The following is a 20,528-nucleotide window of genomic DNA, read 5'->3' on the forward strand; positions in this document are numbered from 1 at the left end:
TTAGAAGGCGATGATAAAATTTCATTATTATTCCAATAAAGAGTAACAGCAGCAATGCTTCTGATTAACGGTAGTTATCCTTTCTTCAGGAACATGCTCCACGGTACAATACTGACGTCCAAATTCGACATCTGCAAACTTTGTCCGAACTTTTTGCGATGAGCGTTTACCAGAACATTTTGGCAGAAGTTTTCTTTATCACAAATCGAAAAGATGAATACATTTGTATAGGATTCATGTTTGCTTTTTCCTTTCAGAGAGCGTATCTCATGTTTAGAAGTTTTAAACTTAAACTTACCAACGTAAACTTTCAAAAACTTTTAAAATTTTGTTTAAAACTTTATTAAAACTGAAAAATTATTTTTCAAATTCGTCAGAACTTGTCTGAAACTTTACAAAACAACGTTTAAAGTATTTGTTATCTGGTTATATAAAGCTAGGTTTTGCAAAACATTTTGCAAATATCATTTATTCACAATGTTTATGTTTGAGTTGTATCATCTTACAGTGATATGAATTATGACTATATATTGCTGTAAAAAGCTTAATTCATTAACATGTGATAAACTTAATATAATTAACACGGACATTTCTAGATAACATGCGACATAGCTAATGGCGTCATGTAATGGCACAGCCAAGCATAACTGATAATGCACTAGAAAGTCACTAAAATGAAAACAAAAAGGAACTGATTCAATCAGACCTTGCAAATGGACTTAATATGATTCATTAGTCAATATAAAATCATTTAAGGAGCGCACCAACGCTTCTTCTGTCCCTATCTCATATCGAGAGGCGACATGAAAGTAGTGTTTTACATAACACTTGGTAGATTGGGCATAGCTTAATTTGTACAGCACCTTCAGCGCACGTGACCTGTGTCTGTCATCAGGCACTAACTACTAACACCGAAACAACAGTCCCATTAAACATAAAAAGTATAGGGCTATCCTGACACAGTTAGGACGAGTCAAGTTGCAGGTGTTTGTGGAATGGATGAAGACTGACATTGGTCTTGGTGCCTCTGTGTAGTTTCACTACGTATTGTTTGGTCACAACTGTCATGACCTAGTATTAAACGTTGGCTAGTGTTTTACACGAATTTTATACATAAAACAACAAAACAAAGTATCACACCTTTCAGCCAACGTCCAAATGTAGTCATAAACAGCGGAAATCAACACTATTAAATCGTGGATTGGTCTTTAATACAAAATACAACATCATCATCAATGGACGATTTCATTGTCCTCCGAGTTACGGCCGTACCTCTAAAGGGGGCGTGGTCGGGGCGAGAAGGTCAATTAGCGACCCCAGCGACAAGGAGACACACGCTGCCCCGCGGGTGACACTTCGACCCCATTTGCATATTAGATTTATCACCCAGCCCATGTCACAACCAACTAGCCCAAGTAGCCAATATATAGAGCACTGTTGTGTTTTCGTAGGAAAAGTATTTTGACTTACCATAATCATTTACTTTAACTTAGTCATTCTAAGTAGACTTCGGTAATTCACAGTTCCACATGTTTTTGTGATGCTTTCACAGAATACTATGACAAGAATGATATTTTTTTATTTTCATTGTTTTAGAAAATCGAAAACCTCATAACAGGTTTCATATCATTTCATATGATCTTAACATACATTTCATTACAATAAAGACTACACTGGAAAATGTCTAGATCATTAAATCCAGTTACTATACTCCAGTGTTTTCAATTTCTGCTGTCACTTCATTGCCAATAATATGACATCAAAATTGCCATTAGCCACCATTAACATACGTTAACCACAACGTCTATGTATTCACGCGATTATTAGAAAAATGTGAATTATGTATATACTTGAATGTATACTAGTACACAACTTCTTAAAGCTTTGGTTTCATGGAGGTCATACTAAGATGTCAAGATTGTTTTGTTATGTTTTCAATAAGTTTTTATGGTATACTACTTTGTAAATAATGTTTCTTAACTTTCTGTAGAGTAAGTTTTCAGAAATATTGGATTCCGATGAAAATGTTTGCTGAAAAAAGTATCAGATTGTTCTCACATGGACACAGCTTGTCTCCCTTTGACATAGAGAAGTGGTATAATGTGGGTAGATTTAAGTGGTCTCAACTCATTATAACAATGGGATTTCTTTTGGGCAAACTCAGGCGGCCTCACTGACATTACTTCACTACGACATAATAGTTATAAGGTCTAACATTGACAGCTATATGGTCTCACTTAGATATAGTTATATAGTCTCACTTAGATATACTTATATGGTCTCACTTAGATATAGTTATATAGTCTCACTTAGATATACTTATATAGTCTCACTTATATAAAGTTATATGGTCTCACTTAGATATACTTATACGGTATCACTTAGATACAGTTATTTAGTCTCACTAATATATACTAATATAGTCTCACTTAGATATACTTATATGGTATCACTTAGATACAGTTATTTAGTCTCACTAATATATACTAATATAGTCTCACTTAGATATACTTATAAGGTCTCACTTAGATATACTTATATGGTCTCACTTAGATACACTTATATGGTCTCACTTAGACATAGTTATATGGTCTCACTTAGATATAGTTATATAGTCTCACTTAGATATAGTTATAAAGTATCACGTAGATATAGTTATATGGTCTCACTTAGATATAGTTATATGGTCTCACTTAGATATAGTTATAAAGTATCACTTAGATATAGTTATATGGTCTCACTTAGATACAGTTATATGGTCGCACTTAGTTATAGTTATAAAGTATCACTTAGTTATAGTTATAAAGTATCACTTAGATATACTTATATGGTCTCACTTAGATATACTTATATGGTATCACTTAGACATAGTTATATGGTCTCACTTAGATATAGTTATATGGTCTCATTTAGATATACTTATATGGTTCCATTTAGGCATAGTTATATGGTCTCACTTAGATATAGTTATATTGTCTCACTTAGATATAGTTATATGGTCTCACTTAGATATACTTATATGGTCTCAATTAGATATAATTATATGGTCTCACTTAGATATAGCTATATGGTCTCACTTAGTTATAGTTATAAGGTCTCACTTAGATATACTTATATGGTCTCACTTAGATACAGTTATATAGTCTCACTTAGATATACTTATATGGTCTCACTTAGATATAGTTATATGGTCTCACTTATATATAGTTATATAGTCTCACTTAGATATACTTATATGGTCTCACTTAGATATAGTTATATGGTCTCACTTAGATATAGTTATATGGTCTCACTTAGATATAGTTATATGGTCTCACTTAGTTATAGTTATATGGTCTCACTTAGATATAGTTATATGGTCTCACTTAGATATAGTTATATGGTCTCACTTAGACATAGTTATATGGTCTCACTTAGTTATAGTTATAAAGTATCACGTAGATATAGTTATATGGTCTCACTTAGATATAGTTATATAGTCTCACTTAGATATAGTTATAAAGTATCACTTAGATATAGTTATATGGTCTCACTTAGATATAGTTATATGGTCTCACTTAGATATAGTTATATAGTATCACTTAGATATAGTCATATGGTCTCACTTAGATACAGTTATATAGTCTCACTTAGATATAGTTATATGGTCTCACTTAGATATAGTTATATGGTCTCACTTAGATATAGTTATATGGTCTCACTTAGATATAGTTATATGGTATCACTTAGATATAGTCATATGGTCTCACTTAGATACAGTTATATAGTCTCACTTAGATATAGTTATATGGTATCACTTAGATATAGTTATATAGTCTCACTTAGATATAGTTATATGGTCTCACTTAGATTTAGTTATATGGTCTCACTTAGATATAGTTATATGGTCTCACTTAGATATACTTATATAGTCTCACTTACAGTTATATAGTATCACTTATAATAGTTATATGGTCTCACTTAGATATACTTATATGATCTCACTTAGATACAGTTATATAGTCTCACTTAGACATCGTTATATGGTCTTCCTCATAACCTCAACAAAATAAACATCTATTCCTTAAATAATTTTCATCAAAATGACCTGGAAAAAAATACAAGTATCTTAATTGACAACTTTTAAGTACATCTGACCGACATTTTACATGAATTGTCCGTGTATGATAAAGAATCTGATTACAATAGCTTTTAATGGAAGAAGGGCTTGAGTTAATGTCTTATTAATAGTCAGGGTCATGAAAGGACGTGCCAGGTTTGTTGGTGAAGGAAAGTCGGAGTATCCGGAGAAAAACCACCGATCAGCGGTCAGTACTAATTGTTATGTGTGTCTGTAATAAATCATTATTTTGTTAGCAGCAGTTATGCAATATATGATAGTGGAAGATACTTTTCTCCCATACTTTACAGGGATATCCCGCGGTTGCTGGGGAAAAGATAACTCTATCTTACACAGGGGGTGTAAGACAGCTCACACGCGCTAGACAATAACGTGACGTCATCAATTTATGCGGCGTAACTACGGCGTGCATTGTAGATGGCGTCATCAATATTGACGCATAACGACGCTCCTGTGATAATGGCGCGATGAAAAAGCTGCAAACCACCTGGAATTTCATCATTTTTTTCTACTTAGTATGGGAGAAAAAGAATCAAACATGGGTCTGTCAAGTGGACAGGGATATCTCAACCCTCGAGAAAGATTTTGGCGGTCAACCGTCGGCAAGCCTCGGGTTGACAAGCCAAAATCTTTCACTCGGGTTAAGATGTCCTGTCCTCTTGACAGACCCATGTGTTTTTCTATTAATCTGTACAAGCCTGAAGAAGGGATTCAATATCTTATCAAGATTATGTGTCAAATCACTGTGCGGGTATACATATCTAATTCTTGATATCCTTGGTTCAATTGATATATTATTTGATTTACTGAAGGAGCTAGTATTATACATAAGCAGAGAAATATCTTATATTGGCTCAACTAAGTCACTGTAGCCTACATTGTCCTCTTATACAATGTACCTGTTTCGTTACTGAAATACAGAAGGCATACATCTTGGAAGAGTCTGCAAAGCTATTATGTTTATATTAACATTGAACTTGTGCAATTCTAAACAAAAGAAAAGGTAGTTTCTTACCTTTTGACCCCAGAAATATAATCAGTATGTACTATTTTGCTGACCCCAATGTACTTATTCTTCGTTATTTGATTATAACCAATGTTGACTGAATACTGTATTACTGTTTCCTCTAGTTATATAAAAAAGGTTTTTTGTAGAGCTGTTGACATGGCATATGATGAACTGCGAATGTTGCAGAATGAATGTTGTCCTGTTGTTTGTTTGAAATCTTAAGTGGCTGTATGATGTCTTATCGCTTCTTGTTGTTAAATGTATTGATCTTTGATTATAAAGATGTTAAGTTTGTTGTTATTATACTTTCCTGGCACAAGTTGCACATCAAAATAGTTATAGTCATCTTTAACAGTTTCCTTCGGTATTGGTACTCACCAACGTACTGATTGGCAAGCCACGTGTTCAACAACTTATAATTTAAGAATCTTATCACACAGGTTACCTATGTCCAACCTCAACAAGGATGAACGACTCCACACTTCCAGTGAGAGACTTCCAGTGAGAGTAAAGTTAGCACAAATATCTTACCCAACAGTTGTGGAGGAAAGCGGGAGTATCCGGAAAAACCCACCGACCACTCGTCAGTACCTGGCAACTGCCCCACATGGGATTCGAACTCGCAACCTAGAGGTGGAGGGACTTTGGTAATATGTCGAGACATCTTAACCACTCGGCCACCGTGGCCCCCGAAAAACAATTGTATGACAATAATAGCATGACGTTATGGCAATACTGTGTTATCGCCAAGCCAAAATAATTTCAATAATGAAGTCTCCGTTGTATTTTTTCAATGTCAGTAAACACATCAGTGAGCGAAAAGGTTTTACGAACCATTCACACTATTGAGAATGACACAGAATAATTCGAGGAATATGATTTTAAGCAGTCGATAACAAGAGTTTCCGATTGTTTGATATGTTACATGTACATGTAGGAATCTCACCTAAAGGGTAACACTTAGTAAACCTTGTGCTAACTAGCTAGCAAACTATTCTCTTACTGGAGTTGAGATATCCCATTTTATTTAAAGATGCTCCAACGCCTACAGAGCATAAATAATATTCATCATTTGAACAATCATTGGTGTTTAATCATGCATGTTATGTCTAAATAAGACAAACAATAATATAAAACAATTTATTTTGCCTTTGGTGGATGCGCAATCAGTACTTTATTCCATATAGGATATAGTGACACGGAATTTTTTCGGGGTGCAATTAATTATTTTTTTTTAATATTTGTAACATAAAGAAAAATTAGAATCTCAAACTTTTCAACGGTTGTAATGATGTAAAGTAAGAAACTTTTGTAACTGAAGAAATATACTAAATCGTCTGCTCCTATTTTTGATAGAGAAAAAATCCATTTGTCAGCGTTGAAGCATCTTTAAAAGACCTTTGTAGGTGAGATGCTCTTCACAGCTGGTCAAAACATCAACAGACCCGAAAGACTCCACTTCACCTGTCCACGCTTCAGAATGATTGGGACATAATGATAATTATGACATGAAATAAACAAAACCATTGCGTTCTAACGACATATTATTGCATGGGAACGAAATATTTTTGTGTTCGAACGAAATATTATTGCATGGGAACGAAATATTTTTGTGTTCGAACGAAATATTATTGCGTTCGAACGTAATATTATTGCGTGGGAAGGAAATATTATTGTGTGGGAAGGAAATATTATTGCGTTCGAACGAAATATTATTTCGTGGGAAGGAAATATTATTGCATTCGAACGAAATATTGCGTGGGAAGGAAATATTATTGCGTTCGAACGAATTATCAACGGTTCACCATTGGCTATTTCAAATGTCGCAGTCTGCAATTTCATATTCTTTGTAATTGGTCATTTAAAGTGGCTTCTGTTAACCTTCTTGATCTAGAATATATTTGATATACAACAGTATATTTTGCTTTGAAACCATTAATTTAAAGTTTATTGCATATATTATTTGAATTTGCATTCTATTTCAGTATTTGCCGTTACTGATTTGCATTAAAATTGCAGAAAAAGTCATGTAAATTCATTGTTTATACTTTTTAAAATTAGTTGACTAAGTAATGATGCAAAATAACGTTCGTTATAACACAATTGCATACATTCAAATGGAAATATTGAAATATAATAACCCGATGTATTAACGCAATATACACTAATATAAAAGCACATAAGATTTGGACCAATAGATAATTTTATTTATCATGTTAGTATGATAGAAGTTTGATGTTAATTCTAACCGTATATTCTAGGTTTCAGATGATAGAACCTTCATTTTAATTCTAAACGTATAAATTCTAGGTTTCAGATGATAGAAGTTTGATGTTAATTCTAACAGTATATTCTAGGTTTCAGATGATAGAACTTTCATTTTAATTCTAACCGTATATTCTAGGTTTCAGATGATAGAACTTTACCGTATATTCGTCCTGTAAGTACGTGAGGAAAAACAGGGGTTACAAGAGCAGCAGATAACGCATCGACAAATAGCATGTTCGAGATGTTTACTTGCATGTATTGAGGTCACAACAATAGTAACATGCATTTTAATAACCAGCCCTACGTACACCAGTGGCTTATACATATACATGTACCACCTGGTAGCTTTAGTTGGCTGTGAGCTCTGGTTCTCGTTGTCCTCTAACGATTCACTTCGTTTAGAGACTACCCGCCATCTTTGCGCTAAACTAATGCAAAACTTCCCTATTCGTACTAGATCTGATATCGTTTTGGGTATGTTAGGTCTGACTTCGATTTCATATTATATATTGAACAATGCAAATTACGCTTTTTTGCTGCCTTATGTAACGTAAAGTCTCAATGTACTGTAAAGCAGTTGTTTTAATACGTTTATTTCATATGTATTTCAGTATTTACAAGTCCAAAAGAGGGTATATACCCGATATATGGTATTTATTCCATAAATACGATATAGTCATACTTTTATGGTAACTTACAATCTATCTGTATCCCAAGTAAATTAATGTGGAAGCATATCGTAAAACATGTTCTGTTTGCAAAAGAAAGCGGACAATGGGAACAGCGTCTGAGTCTATATAGTGACATGTACAGATTTAAGTTAATTCATATTTGCCTCAGATGCTGTCGCCCACTGTCTTTTAGACTGCAACAGTCCTGAAGTAACCTCATCTAGAGATAGTTTCTATACAAATATAGTAAATGCTTACCCAGTTCATGTATATGTAACTTTAGACCAAGCAGAAAGAGAAGATCAAATTAATACCATACTAGGTCGTCCTTCAGACGACATTGCTCTCGCTCATGGTGATGGCAATATTATAAGACTCTTTCATACGTGGAAATGAAGGATAGGGATATTCTACCTGAGGGTCACAAAATGTTGTAAAACCCGAGACTTTCCGAGGGTTTTACAACATTTTGTGATCCCGCGGGTAGAATAACCCTATCCTTCATATCCACGTATGAAAGAGTATTTTCTCTCATACCTCGACGTTTTCTTCCAATTTTATTTCTAATAATTTCCGCTATAAATAAATTCGAAAAAACGCGACTGCAAGTCAAATCTCCATACATAGAAAATTGCGTGACGCAGATCCCGTTGTTTGTATCTTTTCAAGTAAATTAAGCTTAATTTCAAAAAAGAAATTTTATGATTGTGCCTAGAAAATAGTAATTTTGTTACGCTGTGACGTCACGAGGCTTTATTGATGGGTAGCCATGCAATACAGCTTCAGGCGACATGGGTGTATTGCCCTGGACCAGGCAGTATTACACATGAAGGTATGAGAGAAAATTCGGTCTTTCATACGTGACCGTCTGTTTTTTTTGCTGACAAGGCCTCAGCTTTAACATTTCGATAATATTTTTTTTTGTTTTCAATATGTAGCCTTGAGTTTTTGTTCATAGTTAATTCAACCTATTGTTACGTTACAGGGTTATATGCATTCCACTTTTTCTGAATGTGAACTAATGCTTATACATGTACATCTTTTTTTCTTTTTTGTTTTCCTTGCATATTTACCTTTCGCATTTACTTTTGTTTTGTTCTTCTTTATCTTGTTCATTATTATTTACATAACTATTCAATTTGGAGGAATAAAGAAATGAATGAAAAATAGGCAATGGTAAGACATATAGACTTTTGAATGATAATGGCGAGTTAATGATGTTCAATATAAATCAAGATCGGGTGAGACGCAATATCGGATTTGAACATTACAATCAACATGAATTCAGAATTAACTTAACAAGATACAAGAATTTTTATTTCACGTCGCATATTGAGTAGCAAAGCATTAGCTTTGTAGAGCTATTATTGCGACAAAAACTTTATGCATTACGTTGAAAATGAATGCTATTAAATATGTACAAATGTGTATCATTATACACACGATGGTCTAGCCTCAGTTGGCACAAAGATCAATTCACTTTTCAAAAATTACATACTTGTATCATCAGCTTTCATCCAATAAGGAGCCGAACAAGAAACGTTTCACCATAGCTAGAATAATGTTACGATAAGATGAACACTCGGCCAAATTATATCGTGTATTGCAGCCAATTACCACGCGCTAAACATACTGTACATCAACGCTTGTACGTCATACTTATGTAAAAAAGAAATATTGAGTTCATCCTGTTTACATATTTCGCGGCTTTGACTTAAGAGTTTAAGTTGCTGTGGAACCACAGGGACCTAGCACGAAATTTTTAACCAAAAGTATACATATATATATATGTACTTCCCAATTCATCAGGCCATAACTTTGTCAATACTTGGCCAATTTTATTCATCAAGCACTCATTGGAAAGATAAAGTATTTCTCTGTAATGTAAGATATGCGTCAATGGAGTTTGGAGCCCGTTTATTTAAAAAAAAATGACGGTTTTAAAAATATAAGTCCGTTTTTCTCGACCGCTGAGTTCATACCCTTGATACTATAATATATATTAAAGTGAATAGTCGGGCAAAGAAAACCAGTCTAAATGCGTTCATTGGCCTTCCAAAAGTTCTCACATATTAATGCGACGGTCAAGGTCTGCTTACGTTTCCCAGTTCTGACCATTAAAAGAAAGAAAAGGTGAAAACATTGAAAGCGAGGCTGCGTGGAAATGTAACCACGGGCATAGTCAGCCGGGAGGACGTCTTAGGATTCCTATACTTTAAATTAATTTCTACGTGCGCAGACAGATTTTGACGAGAAAGTTTATTTTTCTATTCCATAAGAAATTATTCTGGATACATTCACACCATTTTTACCGACTTTAGCCATCCTTGCCCGACTGTTCACTTTAAGTTACATGTACTTGTAATTTTACATGTATTGACAAATTAAAGGGACATTTCAGTCTAAGAGTACATTGGAATTGTTCTAATGAAAGTGAGATTACCTGGTTTTAGTGTAATATGCAAGTAAAACCCACTGTGGTAAAATGTGTGTGAATTGTTTAATTTCGCTTGTTGTCCGCCATTAGACACTGTGGTCGGACGTCTTGTATGCCAGAACTCTGACTCTTGCTAGTCGAGTACAGAATTTTTGTGTCTAGAACTACTCAAATCGCTTTTACAGTAGTGTGATTACCATATTATGTGCATGCCCCTGTCTACTTGTATGTTAACGACGGACCCCTTGTTTTATTAACGACGGGTTCCCTTGTATGATAACGACGGTCTCCCTTGTATGATAACGACGGCCTCACATGTATGTTAACGACGGTCTCCCTTGAATATTAACGACGGCCCCCTTGTATGATAACGACGGTCTCCCTTGAATGTTAACGACGGCCTCCCTTGTATGATAACGACGGCCTCCCTTGTATGTTAACGACGGCCACCCTTGTATGTTAACGACGGCCTTCCTTGTATGTTAACGACGGTCTCCCTTGTATGTTAACGACGGTCTCCCTTGTATGTTAACGACGGCCTCCCTTGTATGTTAACGACGGTCTCCCTTGTATGTTAACGACGGTCTCCCTTGTATGATAACGACGGCCACCCTTGTTTGATAACGACGGCCTCCCTTCTATGTTAACGACGGTCTCCCTTCTATGTTAACGACGACCTCCCATGTATGATAACGACGGCCTCCCTTGTATGATAACGACGGCCTACCTTGTATGTTAACGACGGCCTACCTTGTATGTTAACGACGGTCTCCCTTGTATGTTAACGAGGACCTCCCTTGTATGTTAACAACGGTCTTCCTTGAATGATAACGACGGCCTCCCTTGTATGATAACGACGGCCTCCCTTTTATGTTAATGACGGTCTCACTTGTATGTTAACGACTGTCTCCCTTCTATGTTAACGACGGCCTCCCTTTTATGATAACGACGGCCTCCCTTTTATGTTAACGACGGCCTTCCTTGTATGATAACGACGGCCTCCCTTGTATGATAACGACGACCTCCCTTCTATGTTAACGACGGCCTCCCTTTTATGTTCACGACGGCCTCCTTTGTATGATAACGACGGCCTCCCTTGTATGATAATGACAGCCTCCCTTCTATGTTAACGACGGTCTCACTTGTATGTTAACGACGGTCTCCGTTCTATGTTAACGACGGCCTCACTTGTGTGATAACGACGGCCTCACATGTATGTTAACGACTGCCTCCCTTGTATGTCAACAACGCCCTCATATGTTTGTTAACGACTGCCTCCCTTGTATGTTAACGACGCCCTCAAATGTATGTTAACGACGGCCCCTCCCTTGTTTTATCAACGATGGGTTCCCTTGTATGTTAACGATGGCCTCCCTTGTATGTTAACAACGACCTCCCTTGTATGTTAACGACGGCCTCCCATGTATGTTGACGAGAGCCTCCCTTGTATGTTAACGACGGCCTCCTTTGTATGTTAACAAAGCCCCCCCCCCCTTCTATGTTAACGGCGGCCTCCCTTGTATGTTGACGACGGTCTCCCTTGTATGATAACGATGGCCTCCCATTTATGTTGACGACAGTCTCCCTTTTATGTTAACGACGGTCTCCCTTCTATGTTAACGACGAATTCCTTGAATGTTAACGATGGCCTCCCTTGTATGTTAACGACGATCTCCCTTGTATGTTGACGACGGTCTCCCTTGTTTGTTAACGATGGCCTCCCTTGTATGATAACGACGGCCTCGCTTTTATGTTAACGACGGTCTCCCTTCGATGTTAACGACGGTCTCCCTTCGATGTTAACGACGGCTTCCCTTGTATGATAACGACGGCCTCCCTTTAATGTTAACGACGACTTCCTTGTATGTTGACGACGGTCTCCCTTCTATGTTAACGACGGCCTCCCTTGTATGATAACGACGGTCTCCCTTGTATGTTAACGACGGTCTCCCTTCTATGTTAACGACGGCCTCCCTTGTATGATAACGACGGCCTCCCTTGTATGATAACGACGGCCTCCCTTTAATGTTAACGACGACTTCCTTGAATGTTAACGATGGTCTCCCTTGTATGTTAACGGCGACTTCCTTGTATGTTAAAGACGGCCTCCCTTCTATGTTAACGACGGTTTCCCTTGTATGTTAACGACGGCCTCCCTTGTCTGTTAACAACGACCTCCCTTGTATGTTAACGACGGCCTCCCATGTATGTTGACGAGGGCCTCCCTTGTATGTTAACGACGGCCTCCCTTTATGTTAACAACGCCCTCCCTTGTATGTTAACGACGGCCTCCCTTGTATGTTGACGACGACCTCCCTTGTATGTTAACGACGGCCTCCCTTGTATGTTAACGACGGCCTCCCTTGATGTTAACGACGGCCTCCCTTGTATGTTAACGACGGTCTCCCTTGTATGTTAACGACGGTCTCCCTTTTATGTTAACGACGGTCTCCCTTGTATGTTAACGACGACTTCCTTGTATGTTAACGACGGCCTCCCTTGTATGTTAACGACGGCCTCCCTTGTATGATAACGACGGCCTCCTTTCTATGTTAACGACGGCCTCACTTGTATGATAACGACGGCCTCCCTTGTATGTTGACGACGGCCTCCCTTGTATGTTAACGACGACCTCCCTTGTATGTTAACGACGGCCTCCCTTCTATGTTAACGACGGCCTCCCTTTTATGTTAACGACGGCCTCCCTTGTAATGTTAACGACGGACTCCCTTATGTTAACGATGGCTCCCTTAATGTTAACGGCGACTCCCTTGTATGTTAACGACGGCCTCCCTTGTATGTTAACGACGGCCTCCCTTGTATGTTAACGACGGCATCCCTTGTTAACCCTCCCTTGTTAACAACGACCTCCCTTGTATGTTAACGACGGCCTCCCATGTATGTTAACGAGGGCCTCCCTTGTATGTTAACGACGGCCTCCCTTTATGTTAACGACGGCCTCCCTTGTATGTTAACGACGACCTCCCTTGTATGTTTACGACGGTCTCCCTTGTATGTTAACGACGGAATCCCTTCTATGATAACAAAGCCCCCCCCCCCCTTCTATGTTAACGGCGGCCTCCCTTGTATGTTAACGACGGCCTCCCTTGTATGATAACGACGGCCTCCCTTTTATGTTAACGACAGTCTCCCTTTGATGTTAACGACGGCTTCCGTTGTATGTTGACGACGGTCTTTCTTCTATGTTAATGACGCCCTCCATTGTATGTTAACGACGGCCTCACTTGTATGTTGACGACGGTCTCCCGTGTATGTTTACGACGGTCTCTCTTCTATGTTAATGACGCCCTCCATTGTATGTTAACGACGGCCTCACTTGCATGTTGACGACGGACTCCCTTGTATGTTAACGACGGCCTCCCTTCTATGTTAACGACGGTCTCCCTTGTATGTTAACAACGACCTCCCTTGTATGTTAACGACGGCCTCCCATGTATGTTGACGATGGCCTCCCTTGTATGTTAACGACGGCCTCCCTTTATGTTAACAACGCCCTCCCTTGTATGTTAACGACGACCTCCCTATTATGTTAACGACGGCCTCCCTTGTATGTTAACGACGGCCTCCCATGTATGTTGACGACGGTCTGCCTTGTATGTTAATGACGGCCTCCCTTCATGTTAACAACGCCCTCCCATGTATGTTAACGACGGCCTCCCTTGTATGATAACGACGGTCTCCCTTCTATGTTAACGACGGCCTCCCTTGTATGTTGACGACGGCCTCCCTTGTATGTTAACGACGGCCTCCCTTGTATGATAACGACGGTCTCCCTTCTATGTTAACGACGGCCTCCCTTGTATGATAACGACGGCCTCCCTTGTATGTTAACGACGGTCTCCCTTCTATGTTGACGACGGCCTCCCTTGTATGTTAACGACGGCCTCCCTTCTATGTTAACGACGGTCTCTCTTCTATGTTAACGACGGTCTCCCTTGTATGTTAACGACAACTTCCTTGTATGTTAACGACGGCCTCCCTTGTATGTTGACGACGGCCTCCCTTGTATGATAACGACGGCCTCCCTTGTGTGTTAACGACGGTCTCCCTTGTATGATACCGGTGGCCTCCCTTGTATGATAACGACGGCCTCCCTTCTATGTTAACGACGACCTCCCTTGTATGTTAATGACGGACACCCTTGTAAGTTAACGACGGTCTACATTGTATGTTAACGGCCGTCTCCCTTTAAGTTAACGACGGTCTACATTGTTTGATAACGACGGCCTCACTTGTATGATAACGACGGTCTCCCTTGTATGATAACGACGGCCTCCTTTCTATGTTAACGACGGCCTCACTTGTATGATAACGACGGCCTCCCTTGTATGTTGACGACGGCCTCCTTTGTATGTTAACGACGACCTCCCTTGTATGTTAACGACGGCCTCCCTTCTATGTTAACGACGGCCTCCCTTTTATGTTAACGAAGGCCTCCTTTGTATGTTGACGACGGTCTACCTTCTATGTTTATGACGCCCTCCATTGTATGATAACGACGGCCTCACTTGTATGTTGACGACGGTCTCCCTTGTATGTTAACGACGGCCTCCTTTGTATGATAACGACGGTCTGCCTTGTTTGTTAACGACGCCCTCTCTTGTATGTTAACGACGGCCTCATTTGTATGATAACGACAGTCTCCCTTGTATGTTAACGACGGTCTCCCTTGTATGATAACGACGGCCTCCCTTGTATGATAACGACGTCTCCCTTCTATGTTAACGACGGCCTTTTGTATGATAACGACGGCCTCCTTGTATGTAACGACGGCCTCCCTTGTATGTTAACGACGGCCTCCCTTGTATGATAACGACGGCCTCCCTTGTATGTTAACGACGGCCCACTTGTATGATAACGACGGTCTCCCTTCTATGTTAACGACGGCCTCCCTTGTATAATAACGACGGCCTCCTTTCTATGTTAACGACGGCCTCACTTGTATGATAACGACGGCCTCCCTTGTATGTTGACGACGGCCTCCCTTGTATGATAACGACGGCTCCTTGTATGTTAACGACGGTCTCCCTTCTATGTTAACGACGGCCTCCCTTGTATGTTAACGACGGCCTCCCTTGTATGTTAACGACGGCCTCCCTTATATGTTAACGACGGCCTCCCTTGTATGATAACGACGGCCTCCCTTGTATGTTAACGACGGCCTCCCTTGTATGTTAACGACGACCTCCCTTGTATGTTAACGACGGCCTTATGTACGAGCCTCCCTTGTATGTTAACGACGGCCTCCCTTGTATGTTAACGACGGCCTCCCTTGTATGTTAACGACGGCCTCCCTTGTATGTTAACGACGGCCTCCCTTCTATGTTAACGACGGCCTCCCTTGTATGTTAACGACGGCCTCCCTTGTATGTTAACGACGGCCTCCCTTGTATGATAACGACGGTCTCCCTTCTATGTTAACGACGGCCTCCCTTGTATGATAACGACGGCCTCACTTGTATGTTAACGACGGTCTCCCTTGTATGTTAACGACGGCCTCCTTTGTATGATAACGACGGTCTCCCTTGTTTGTTAACGACGCCCTCTCTTGTATGTTAACGACGGCCTCATTTGTATGATAACGACAGTCTCCCTTGTATGTTAACGACGGCCTCCCTTGTATGATAACGACGGCCTCCCTTGTATGTTAACGACGGCCTCCCTTGTATGTTAACGACGGCCTCCCTTGTATGTTAACGACGGCCTCCCTTGTATGTTAACGACGGTCTCCCTTGTATGTTAACGACGGTCTCCCTTGTATGATAACGACGGCCTCCCTTGTATGTTAACGACGGCCTCCCTTGTATGTTAACGACGGACCTCCCTTGTATGTTAACGACGGCTTTATGTTAACGACGGCCTCCCTTGTATGTTAACGACGGCCTCCCTTGTATGTTAACGACGGCCTCCCTTGTATGTTAACGACGGTCTCCCTTGTATGTTAACGACGGCCTCCCTTGTATGTTAACGACGGCCTCCCTTGTATGTTAACGACGGCCTCCCTTGTATGTTAACGACGGCCTCCCTTGTATGTTAACGACGGCCTCCCTTGTATGTTAACGACGGCCTCCCTTGTATGTTAACGACGGCCTCCCTTGTATGTTAACGACGGTCTCCCTTGTATGTTAACGACGGCCTCCCTTGTATGATAACGACGGCCTCCCTTGTATGATAACGACGGCCTCCCTTGTATGTTAACGACGGTCTCCCTTGTATGTTAACGACGGCCTCCCTTGTATGTTAACGACGGTCTCCCTTGTATGTTAACGACGGCCTCCCTTGTATGTTAACGACGGCCTCCCTTTATGTTAACGACGGCCTCCCTTGTATGTTAACGACGGTCTCCTTATGTTAACGACGGCCTCCCTTGTATGTTAACGACGGCCTCCCTTGTATGTTAACGACGGTCTCCCTTGTATGTTAACGACGGCCTCCCTTGTATGTTAACGACGGCCTCCCTTGTATGTTAACGACGGCCTCCCTTGTATGTTAACGACGGCCTCCCTTGTATGTTAACGACGGTCTCCCTTGTATGTTAACGACGGCCTCCCTTGTATGATAACGACGGCCTCCCTTGTATGTTAACGACGGCCTCCCTTGTATGATAACGACGGCCTCCCTTGTATGATAACGACGGCCTCCCTTGTATGTTAACGACGGCCTCCCTTGTATGTTAACGACGGCCTCCCTTGTATGTTAACGACGGTCTCCCTTGTATGTTAACGACGGCCTCCCTTGTATGTTAACGACGGCCTCCCTTGTATGTTAACGACGGCCCCTCCCTTGTATGTTAACGACGGCCTCCCTTGTATGTTAACGACGGCCTCCCTTGTATGTTAACGACGGCCTCCCTTGTATGTTAACGACGGCCTCCCTTGTATGTTAACGACGGCCTCCCTTGTATGTTAACGACGGCCTCCCTTGTATGTTAACGACGGCCTCCCTTGTATGTTAACGACGGTCTCCCTTGTATGTTAACGACGGCCTCCCTTGTATGTTAACGACGGCCTCCCTTGTATGTTAACGACGGCCTCCCTTGTATGTTAACGACGGCCTCCCTTGTATGTTAACGACGGCCTCCCTTGTATGTTAACGACGGTCTCCCTTGTATGTTAACGACGGCCTCCCTTCTATGATAACGACGCCTCCCTTGTATGTTAACGACGGCCTCCCTTGTATGTTAACGACGGCCTCCCTTGTATGTTAACGACGGCCTCCCTTGTATGTTAACGACGGCCTCCCTTGTATGTTAACGACGGCCTCCCTTGTATGTTAACGACGGTCTCCCTTGTATATGTTAACGACGGCCTCCCTTGTATGTTAACGACGGCCTCCCTTGTATGTTAACGACGGTCTCCCTTGTATGTTAACGACGGCCTCCCTTGTATGTTAACGACGGCCTCCCTTGTATGTTAACGACGGCCTCCCTTGTATGTTAACGACGGCCTCCCTTGTATGTTAACGACGGCCTCCCTTGTATGTTAACGACGGCCTCCCTTGTATGTTAACGACGGCCTCCCTTGTATGTTAACGACGACGGCCTCCCTTGTATGTTAACGACGGCCTCCCTTGTATGATTAACGACGGTCTCCCTTCTATGTTAACGACGGCCTCCCTTGTATGTTAACGACGGCCTCCCTTGTATGTTAACGACGGCCTCCCTTGTATGTTAACGACGGCCTCCCTTGTATGTTAACGACGGCCTCCCTTGTATGATAACGACGGCCTCCCTTGTATGTTAACGACGGTCTCCCTTGTATGATAACGACGGCCTCCCTTGTATGATAACGACGGCCTCCCTTGTATGTTAACGACGGCCTCCCTTGTATGTTAACGACGGCCTCCCTTGTATGTTAACGACGGCCTCCCTTGTATGTTAACGACGGCCTCTCCCTTGTATGTTAACGACGGCCTTCCTTGTATGTTAACGACGGCCTCCTTGTATGTTAACGACGGCCTCCCTTGTATGATAACGACGGCCTCCCTTGTATGTTAACGACGGCCTCCCTTGTATGTTAACGACGGCCTCCCTTGTATGTTAACGACGGCCTCCCTTGTATGTTAACGACGGTCTCCCTTGTATGTTAATGACGGCCTCCCTTGTATGTTAATGACGGCCTCCCTTGTATGTTAACGACGGCCTCCCTTGTATGTTAACGACGGTCTCCCTTGTATGTTAACGACGGCCTCCCTTGTATGTTAACGACGGCCTCCCTTGTATGTTAACGACGGCCTCCCTTGTATGATAACGACGGCCTCCCTTGTATGTTAACGACGGTCTCCCTTGTATGTTAACGACGGCCTCCCTTGTATGTTAACGACGGCCTCCCTTGTATGATAACGACGGCCTCCCTTGTAAGTTAACGACGACCTCCCTTTTAAGTTAACGACGGTCTCCCTTTCAGTTAACGACGGTCTACATTGTATGATAACGACGGCCTCACTTGTATGTTAACGACGGCCTCCCTTGTATGATAACGACGGCCTCCCTTGTATGTTAACGACGGCCTCCCTTGTATGATAACGACGGCCTCCCTTGTATGTTAACGACGGCCTCCCTTGTATGTTAACGACGGCCTCCCTTGTATGTTAACGACGGCCTCCCTTGTATGTTAACGACGGTCTCCCTTGTATGTTAACGACGGCCTCCCTTGTATGTTAACGACGGCCTCCCTTGTATGTTAACGACGGTCTCCCTTGTATGTTAACGACGGCCTCCCTTGTATGTTAACGACGGCCTCCCTTGTATGTTAACGACGGTCTCCCTTGTATGTTAACGACGGCCTCCCTTGTATGTTAACGACGGCCTCCCTTGTATGTTAACGACGGCCTCCCTTGTATGATAACGACGGCCTCCCTTGTATGTTAACGACGGTCTCCCTTGTATGATAACGACGGCCTCCCTTGTATGATAACGACGGCCTCCCTTGTATGATAACGACGGCCTCCCTTGTATGTTAACGACGGTCTCCCTTGTATGTTAACGACGGTCTCCCTTGTATGTTAACGACGGTCTCCCTTGTATGTTAACGACGGCCTCCCTTGTATGTTAACGACGGCCTCCCTTGTATGATAACGACGGCCTCCCTTGTATGTTAACGACGGCCTCCCTTGTATGTTAACGACGGCCTCCCTTGTATGTTAACGACGGCCTCCCTTGTATGTTAACGACGGCCTCCCTTGTATGATAACGACGGCCTCCCTTTAAGTTAACGACGGTCTACATTGTATGATAACGACGGCCTCCCTTGTATGATAACGACGGCCTCCCTTGTATGTTAACGACGGCCTCCCTTGTATGTTAACGACGGCCTCCCTTGTATGATAACGACGGCCTCCCTTGTATGTTAACGACGGCCTCCCTTGTATGATAACGACGGTCTCCCTTCTATGTTAACGACGGCCTCCCTTGTATGTTGACGACGGCCTCCCTTGTATGTTAACGACGGCCTCCCTTGTATGATAACGACGGTCTCCCTTCTATGTTAACGACGGCCTCCCTTGTATGATAACGACGGCCTCCCTTGTATGTTAACGACGGCCTCCCTTGTATGTTAACGACGGCCTCCCTTGTATGTTAACGACGGCCTCCCTTGTATGTTAACGACGGCCTCCCTTGTATGTTAACGACGGTCTCCCTTGTATGTTAACGACGGCCTCCCTTGTATGTTAACGACGGCCTCCCTTGTATGTTAACGACGGCCTCCCTTGTATGTTAACGACGCCCTCCCTTGTATGTTAACGACGGCCTCCCTTGTATGTTAACGACGGTCTCCCTTGTATGTTAACGACGGTCTCCCTTGTATGTTAACGACGGCCTCACTTGTATGATAACGACGGCCTCCCTTGTATGTTAACGACGGCCTCCCTTGTATGTTAACGACGGCCTCCCTTGTATGTTAACGACGGCCTCCCTTGTATGTTAACGACGGCCTCCCTTGTATGTTAACGACGGCCTCCCTTGTATGTTAACGACGGTCTCCCTTGTATGTTAACGACGGC

The sequence above is a fragment of the Argopecten irradians genome, chromosome 8 (assembly GCF_041381155.1).
Source record: "Argopecten irradians isolate NY chromosome 8, Ai_NY, whole genome shotgun sequence".
NCBI lineage: Eukaryota > Metazoa > Mollusca > Bivalvia > Pectinida > Pectinidae > Argopecten > Argopecten irradians.